We start from the raw sequence: 10,087 nt of genomic DNA on the forward strand, positions 1-10,087 counted from the left end.
CTCTCTGCCTCTAGTATCCTCCTGGCTCCCCTCCCCATGCCCTGAATAAACTCTATTCTATGCTATACTGGTGTGTGACTGGTCCCTCAGGGGAAAAAGATGCCTCTGCGTGGGCCCACTGAGACATCTCCTTCCCCCATACCTCTCCACACACCCACAGAACATACTCTATCTTTTTATAAACACATCAACCTGAGTCTGTTAAGTTATGAGGGGTAACCAGGTTTGAATTATGCAGAGTCTGCCTGAGCTGTGAGTGCCACTGGCCATGCACCACCAGGTGTCTGCCTTGCAGGGTACCTGCATTTCAATGGAAACTCTTGTGTCTTCCCTAAAATAGTGTACAAACTAATGAATCCATCCAACAGAGAGAGAGGAGGCTCACTAAAGTTCCTGACAGCTTCTACCCAGAACAATTGCTCGATTCAGACACCCTGCAGTCTCTCTCCCTCCAGGCAGAATGCATCACCATCTCTTCTTCTGATCTCTTAGCAACTGCTCCCTACAAACAACTAAAACCCATTTCCCACATGAATTCCTCATTGATTTTCTACCACTGGAGGCAAAACTATATGAGACTGAAGGCTAGCAAACGCTGTCGGACCCCCTCATACACATTTATGCCTTGTGTAAGGTTTCATGATGCAGAGGACATGTTGGTAAATATTATAAGACAGTCCTCTGGGCCAAGAAATCACCACCTTGGAGAGGTTCAGCTGTTCCCCCTTGAAAAGGTTATCCTAGATGACCTGGTTAACTGTTTCCGACCTAGCACAGAGGTAGGGAACAGGGCACAAGATTTAGATTTGAACCTAAGTGTTAAGCTGCTCCCTACTACCTGGAATGGTCCATTTGGCCTGGGGCAGAGCCTAGAATATACAGAGTTGGGAGAAGACTACAGCAGCAGCTTCAGAGAAGCCCTCATCTCTGTTGAAAAGGCTTTCTAGGTGTGGTCAATTGGTGGAAGAGCGACCACACACCCGTAAGTAACCCCTCTCCTAGTCTCTGTAAGGAAACCCAAGAAATGCATTGGTTACCTAGCGTGAACTTTTGCAAAAATCATACCATAGTTTGTAGTTAAAACGTTAGCAACAGCAGCCAAGGTGAAAAAATAAAATTAGTGATAAAGGTCTGGGTGCTCCAGCCTCTCCCACCCTTAAACTTACGCATCGTACATGTCTTACATCATGCAATGTGGAGCCCGCAGTGGAGAAATGCTTTTAACAAACTAATGAACTCATTCTAAAGTACCAAAATTGCCGCAATATTTAAAATACAGTTACCCCTTAGCATCCAGAGGATATTGGTTCCAGGATACCCAGCCCTCTAAGCCCACTATATAAAATGGCAGAGTCTTTGCCCAGAATTCATGTGTCTGGCTACATAAATTACCTCTATGTTGCTAACAATGCCTAAGACAATGTAAACGCTAAGTAAATGGCTTTGTTTTAATTAGAGTTCTGAATTTATTATTATACATTATACAACTTTATATATGTGTTGCCTTGAATTACTAAATAATTTTGTCTTTTTCTACTCAGTACTAAATTAGCCAGTTCCTTTTATGTCCTAACTTCTTTTTGTTGTTTTATTTTTGAGATTATAGTTATACCACTTCCCTCATTCTTTCCTCTCTCCAAACACCTGAACTATATAAATAAAATATAAACTAAATATGTAATATCACATAAATACAAATTTTAAAATAAAATTATGTAATCATATAAATAATCTCTCTAGATATATAAATACATCCTGCTCAGCCATGCATGCCTGTATTATGCATATACAGTGATAACCATTTAGTATAGATAATCAATTTGTGTGCTGTTCCTTAGGAAGACTATTTCTTCAATGGCATCATTCCTTAGTTGCCTGTAGTTATTCATCTACAGTTGAGACCTCACTAGTTAGTTTTCTGCCTTCCATCTTATCATGTCTATAGGTGTCATCCTTGTTTAGGTAGCCATACTGGTGAAACCTCATGGATATAGTTTCTCTGACATTTCTAGGAGACAGAATGTTACAACAAATTTCTGTAACAATCTTTCCAGCTTTTTCTATCACAATGATCTATGAGCCACAAGTACAGGAGTGATGTTGTGGCTATTTTGGTTGGGACTAAGCTATATAAGTGCATTTTGATTGGTTGTGGTTTTCTGTAATGGTCTCTCTTTCTATTGCAAAGAAATGTCCTTGATGAAGGATGAAGGGTATACTTTTCTGTGAGTATATGAATAAATATTTAAAATATTATGATTATGGTGGTTTACTAAAGAGAGAGTTGTAAGTTCTTCTCCAAGATCCATGACTTCACTAGCTGCATGTAGTTGTCTAGGTTTTCACTGCCAGGCATGATTTACCTCCTGTTGACTGGGTCTCCTAAAGTCCAATTATAGAGCTTTTGGTTACCACCACTATTACACTATTAATATTTAGTTCCATGCTTGTCATTGTAGTTCATAGGCATCATAGCTAATAGGACTACTGGTTGCTTCCCTCCTTTGGAAACTTTAAACATAGTGCCTTCTGGTATCATGAAAGCTAATCCTCAGGGAGGAAGTTTTCAATTGATTGAGGTCAGGTTCCTTGGATTCCATGTCTGAAGTCCAATAAGGACTTACATTTCATCTCTGAAAAGCAAGGGAAGGCAACATCAATTACATATATATATCTTGGAGAGAGCATCTCCAGGCCATTTCCACCTCTCTAATTAAAGCTCCATTATATTTTTTCCATTTTTGTTACCTGTGCCCTGGACTACTCACTGCTGGACCCTCCCTTCCCCTGGGGGTTGGAGGTGAGGTGGCATTGAATCAATAACACAGACTCCAGGAGCAGGTGAGAAATGCCACAGCAAGCTCATCTGAACAGTACTACAATCTCCTTTAATACCCTCCACCATCTCCCCGTTGGTCCCCAGAAAGCATCTCTCCTTAACAGCAGTTCCCAATTGGCTAGCATTGTCTGCATCAGCAATCCTTGGTCTCTTAGGCAGTCCTAAATTAAGTACTCCTGCAAGAGATCCTTTCGCGGCTGTGCATTTATGTAAAGGTGGCTGCCTCTGTTCCTCCTACACATTTCCACCTTTAGATCACTTTCACTCTTTCTGTTCCCCTCACCTCTGCAATAGTTTCTTTTTATTTTGCTAGTTTCTGTAGTTTCTCTAGCATGCATACTTCCATTTGAGATCTGAACCTGGTAACCACAGATGAAAAAGAACATGTCACATCTATCTGGGTCTAGGTTATCCCACTCAACATGATTTCCTGTTCCTTTTTATTTATTTACTTTTTCAGATTACAACTGCAACATTTCTCCTTTCCCTTTCTTCCCTCCAAGCTCTTCCATATAATCCATTCCACCTTCTTTAAAATTCATGGCCTCCCTTTCATTAATTGTTACAGCATGTATATATGTATATACATATATGTTTTAAACATATATATTATTAAATATAAACTTCTTAGTCCATATGTTACTTGTATGTATGTTGTCAGAGCTGACCATTTGGAACTGAACAACCAACTGGTGTGCTCTTTTCTAGGAAAGACTGCTGCTACTTCTCCCAACTTTTCTTAGCTGCCTATAGTTCTTTATCTAGGGCTAAGGCCTTGTGGGTTTTTTTCTTATCTACTTTGGCATGTCCATTGATTTTGTTCTTGTTCAGCTCAAGTTTGGGAGGTCATAATTGTGAGAATTTATGGATGTAGCTTCCAATGTTATAAGGAAACAATCTCACAGCAAACTCCCTGATCTTCTGGCTCTTACCATCTTTCTGTTCCCGCATCCAAAATGTTTCCGAGCCTTAGGTACAAGTGTTTTGTAGATGTACCTCTTAGTACTGAGTGTCACAACTCTGAGGTTTGATTGGTTGTGGTTTTATTATATAGTCTTTGTTGCAGAGAGAAATTTCTTTGATGAGGATTGACTACACTTGCCTGTATGTAAAATGATAAATATTTATAGATAAATTAGTGGGTGTAGATTCGCCTCCAATAATGTTGACTTTAATAGTATGATAGACTTTGATAGGTGAATAGTATTCTATAGTACTACATTTGTACTTATGTAAGTGAGCACATACTTACAAACCAGGATCTTCAGATATGGTCAGTGGGAATGAACAAGGCCACATTAAAAGGATCCCAGCAAGACTGAGGCAAGTTTATTTCGAGCAGTCAGACTTTTTATAAGCTCAGCACAACAGAACAGGCAGATTTAAGGTCAAACAGCACAATACAAGATTAATATCCAATGCTAAATGTTTAGCCAAGTTCCGTATGCTTTGCCAAGCTCCATGGAACACACAGTCACATGGGTGGCCTCTTTGCTTCACTACCTGAGGAGGTACATCGGGTTCTTAAGAGCTGAAAGGCACACAAAGTGCCCCAGGAGCCACAGGATCAAAGTTCAAAGATTCCATTATGCATGCCTCTCAAGGCAGCTAGACCAGACCAACTCAATGATTCCTTGCAGTTTGACATTTTTAATATCCATTCATCAGTTGAAGGACATTTAAATTGCTTCTATTTTCTTAGACTTGTGAATAGATCAACAATGAACATGGCTGAGCAAGTATCTGTAAAGTGAAATGTCAAGTCATTTGGGTCATATGGTATATATTTAGCAATTTAAGAATTCTCTATCTTGATTTCTAGAAATGTAGGAAAATTTTGTAATCCCACCACCAGTGAATGGGATTTCCTTTTCCCTACACATCCTCCAGCATTCATTGTAAGTTGTTTTGTTGATATTGGCCATTCTGACTGGAGTAAGATGAAATCTCAATGCTGTTTTGATTTGCATTTCCCTAATTTGTAGGGAAGATGAACACATTTCTCAGCTATTTTTATTTCTTCTTTTGAGAACACTTTGTTCAGTTCCCATGCAGATTTTTTTTTTGAGTGGATTGGGTTAATTTTGTTGCTGTTTGTTATTCTAAATCTTAGGCTTTTGTTTGTTTGTTCATATTTTAGTTCTTTCTATATTCTGGATATTAGTCCCCTGTCAGATGTATAATCAGAAGAGAATCTCTCCTATGATGGGCTTCCTCTTGATTCAGTTGATTGTTTCTTGAGTTAAATTTAATCTGTGTCTTTAAAGCCTAGGAGTGTACTTTTTAAAAAATAGATGCACCAGAGTTTGATGCATATGTGTTTAGGATAGTAATGTCCTCTTAACTAACTGTTCCACTGATTAAAGTCTCCCTCTTTATCTCTTCTGTTTGTTCTTTAATCTGAAATATTATTTCTCAGATATAACAATGACTGCTGGCTTCCTGGTCACATTTGATTATCTTCCTTTTGTCCATTCTTTTACATTAAGGTAGTAATTATCTTCAAAACTGAGAAATGTTTCCCGTAGACAACAGATACATGGATTTTGTTTATTGATATATTCACCAATTTCTATATTTTAATTAGAGAACTGAAGCCATTAATATTATTACTGAAATATGTGTGTGACTGTAGTCATTGTATTAATGATTTGGGGTGGTTTTGGTGGTACTTTAAGTTTTAGTAATTAGGGTTTCCTATTTTTTCTACAGTATCTTGATTATGTTCATTCATTTTTTTAGCCTAAAATATGTTCTTGTTGCATTTTCTTTAGGTTTAGGTTACTGGGTGGAATTTTTGTGTACTGTTTACATTATGGAAAGGTTTTCTTTTTCCTTCAACTAGAGTGGGTATTTTTCATGAGTAGTCTAGTAATCTAGATATCATGGTCTTTTAGGGACTGAAATGCATTATTCCAGGCTCTTCTGGCTTTCAAAGTGTCCACTGAGAAATCAGCTATTATTCTGATGGGTTTTCCTTTATAAGTGACTTTTGTTTTGTTTTGTTTTGTTTTGTTTTGTTTTGTTTTGTTTTTCTTCCTGTGAAGCTTCCAATACTCTTGCTTTGCTCTGTATACTAAGTGTTTTAGCTACAATGTGCTGTGGTGATTGTCTTTTCTGGTCTTGTATATTTGATATTCTAGGTGTTTGTTTTATTGTATGGGTTTGTCTTTCTTTACATTGGGAAAGTTTTCTTCTATAATCATGCTGAATATCTGGTCTATGCCATTATGCTCTCTCATCTATGCTTGTAATTCAAAGATGTTTGTCCTTTCATAGTAGCTCACATTTCTTGTATGTTCTTATCCTGTGGTTTTTATTTTAGTGAAAATACATTTTTTTATACAATATATTATGATCATGGTTTCTCCTCCCCAACTCCTTCCAGATCCTCTGAACCTCCCTATGGAGTCTGTTAGTCTATGTCCATTGGGAATTATGGCTATTAATTATCAGTGAGCAGTGTTAATTGGTTAATTTTGTTGTTATGGTATGCCCCCCGATTTACTGGTCTGTAATTATTTGTTCCTCTAGTTTTTTGGGGTGTGACTAACCTCTTCAGGTTCTTCTCACATCTTCTGTAGAGCTGGATTTATAAATAGATATTGCTTAAACTTGGCTTTATCATGGAATGTTTTATTTCTCCATCTACTGTGATTGAAAATTTTTTAGGTAAAGTACTCTAGGCTATTATCTCTGGTTTGTAGAACATCTGTCTCAACCCTCCTGGCTATTAGAGCCTCCACTGATAAGTTTGGGATTATTCTGATGGGTCTGCCTTTATATGTTACTTAACCTTTCTTTTTCCTTGAAACTTAAAATATCTTCTTTATCTGTATATTTAGTAATTTGATTATTGTGTGTAATAGGAACTATCTTTTCTGGTTCTATTTGGTGTTATGTATGCTTCTTGTAACTTATTTGGCCCCTCCATCTTTATATTGGGGATATTTCATGATTTTGTTGAAAATATTTTATGAGCCTTTGACCCCTGTTTCTTCCCCTTCCTTCATCCTATTATTCTTCGTGGCCTTTTCATAGTGACCCAGATTTCCTGGATATTTTGTGCTAGAAGCTTTTTAGATTTAACATTTTTTTGGCCAGGTGTATTAATTTCTTCTATCATGTCTTCAATGACTGAGATTCTTTCTTCCATCTCTTGTTCAGTGGGTTTCTTTTTTTCAGGCCTGACTACTCTGTGCAAAGATAGGAAGTTGCTGAATAGTGGCACTGATTTATAGCAACTATTCTTCGCATGTTCTGCTAATGGTTCCATGACCCAGATTTACTGGGAATTTAATATCAGAATCACAGTGGCTATCTAGTGAGCAAAAAAAAATCATCTTCAACTAGTAAGCGGAAGCAGAGAACTGTGTTCTCAGTATGGGAAACACCTAGAGGCCTATTTTTCTAGCAGTAATCGCAACAGAAATTAATAAGGAACTTACATATAACCTGCTTTTAGATCTCATCTTTTTACCTAAAATTGACTCTTTTCCATTTGAAACAAAATAAGTAAAACTATGATGATTTTAAATCTAGTTTGGCTGGGTTTTTTTTTTAAAGAATTATCTTTTAAGAGCATTCCATTTGATTATGTGAATTATTTTTGTAGTAGCAAAAGAAAATGATGGTCTAATTAGATAGTGTAGATTATCATTCCATTATTTCCCCACTCTGTATGGTTCAGGATCTTAAAAGCACTGGAAATGGGCAATGGAACTATGAAAAGCAGATGAAGGAAGTGAACCCAGAATATATGAGACCCAGAACAAAAGAGTGGTGGGACCTTCACACCCTCTACCAACCATAGGAAACAGCCTAGCCTTGGTGCTACCCAGCCCTACTGAGCCAGAGGAGATAGCCCAACTTGCTTCCCTCCACCCTCTGGTTGAACATAAGCCTACCCATAACAGCAGAAAAGCTGGAACAGACAGCAGGGAGATCAGCTGAAATCCCTAGTAACTATGAGTGGTCTCCTTCTTCACCTAGCCCAGAAGTCCCTTTTCTAGTCTAGAGAACTGGCCATGAAAATATCCATCAGAGCATCCTGTCAAAGACTGTCTGATATGTGAAATACTGACCAATCTTCTTACAAACCAGAGTATCTAATACACAGCATCTGAGAAAGCACACAGGCAAATCTGAGCACACTTAGAGCACAGCTTGGAATAAAGCCAGAGTGGTGCTCCCATTTACCAGGGAGGAGAGCATTCAGGCCCTGGTGCAAGCAAATATAAAAAGTTAGCAATAAGAAGATTTTTCCCCCTCTGAAGGTTTCCACCTCGTTCTCAGTGAAATAGATTGGCACTAGAGGAGGATGACACTAAAGATGAAAGAAGTAAGAAGAGTTACAAAATGGCACTGAATCAGAGGAATGTGAACTACCCAGCTGAGCTGAGTCCTTTTCACTTGACAGCTCCCCTCCCCCAGCCATCTGGTGGCTGCACCTGAGCTTGTTGCTTAACAATACATACAAATTTGCTGAAGACCTGTTGCCTGCTCCTCTCATTTTCTCTAGGTCTCTTCCACAACACCAATACATCCTTAATTATGTCTGCTTTATGTATAAATTATTATGAATATCGAAACATTACATGATCTCACCCCTCTGTTTGGAGTGGTCAGGTGTTGAAATCAAATGATGCTAGGCCATAAGGAATGAAATAGAGGCTCTGACTAGGCTGAATGCATACGTAACTTCATACATGTTGCATGAATTAGAAATTTAGTGTCCTGATCTGAGCATTCAAAAGAAAAGTCTCACATGTAGACTAGGAATTGCTGATTAATTCTTGACATGTGGGAAAAGATCTAAAAAGAACTCTGGTGGTATACAAACCTCTCACAGTCCCACAAGAGAGCCCAGAACTTTCCTTATCTTGTTATTAATCTAGGCACTCTTTGGGATAGAGACCATCATACACTCAAATCCTGAGCATTGATATGCTTCAGGAAGTACTGATGCAGTAGGGGTGCAGTAGCAGACCCATGTTTGCTGTTCTCTGTGAGCACTGTGAGACCCCAAGGTGGCTGAAGCCAGGGAAGTCTTGGTCCAGGTGAGAACTGGGTACTCTCATCATGTAGCTTCCTATAACTCAGGTGCTGACGATGACCCTTTCTTTTCCTTTATAGGGCCCATTGTGTCTCCTCTGACTAGCCTGGGAAAGTGGGTAGTATCAAGTTAGGAGCCTCTGGGAGGAAAAAATAGTATCACATGGTGATAGGGCAAGCACAAGAGCAGGAAGGGGCCAGCTTTGCTCTTTTATTATAACCTGTTTTTGAGGGAGCTAAAAGGCTTTTCATGAGAACAATGTAAATTCTTTGTGAAAGTATTTCCTCTATCACTAGTGATGTGTTTATAAAATATAAAGAGAGGGGGGAATATGTTCTATGGAGGTGTGTGGGGGCCTGTAGCTTGTGAGTGGGTGTGGGTTCTGTTGGGCTGCGTTGTGGTTCCCAGATGGGTGCCCTGCAAGGTGGATGAGACTCTTGGCCATGGTGCTTGGCTGGGTCATGTCTGGCTCAGCTACCTTGCTTGAGTTGACAGGCCTCTGGCTGGAACAAAGAGAGGTCTTGGTGGGGTGGGGGGAGATTAGGTGGCGGCTTATTGGTTGAAGGCCTCCTCTACAGTTCTCCACCAAAGACAAGAGAAAGTCCATGGTTTTGAAAGGTTTATTGTCATGGCAGAAAGTGGATGAAGCTGTACCCTGTGTCCTCAGGGCGGGCCTGAGGTTAAATACCTTTTGCAAGGAGGAGGGTCTGGGAAGGAATGCTTATTTGGCATATTAAAGGCCAGAGCCTTTAAGGTATCTCATTAATATGAAGATCTCTTGAGGCTCTTTGGCCTGTAGTCACACCCTCTACCTGTGCTACGTGACCTAAGCCCACAAACCTTTCTTTGGGAGGGGCTGTGGATAAGTGAAAGGAACCAGGGCCCAGGAGCAAAGCCAAACACCTACCATCCCATTAGGGTATTATCTGGGGTTTGAGGCCTGTGCTCGACCAGGTACCCAGTTGCCTCTCACAGCCCACTGCCCCACAGGTGTGGCGGGGTATAGTGGAAGAGGGTGCCTCAGCAGGCTCATGCCAAGGCATCTCTTACCCCCAAAGGACCAGACACATGATGGTATAGTATAGAATAGAGTTCATTCAGGACATGGAGAGGGGAGTTAAGAGGGTAGTAGAGGCAGAGAAAGGCAGAGAGAGAGAGAGAGAGAGAGAGAGAGAGAGAGAGAGAGAGAGAGA

This window comes from Grammomys surdaster, unplaced genomic scaffold (genome assembly GCF_004785775.1).
Source record: "Grammomys surdaster isolate TR1022 unplaced genomic scaffold, NIH_TR_1.0 125319, whole genome shotgun sequence".
Classification (NCBI taxonomy): Eukaryota; Metazoa; Chordata; class Mammalia; order Rodentia; family Muridae; genus Grammomys; species Grammomys surdaster.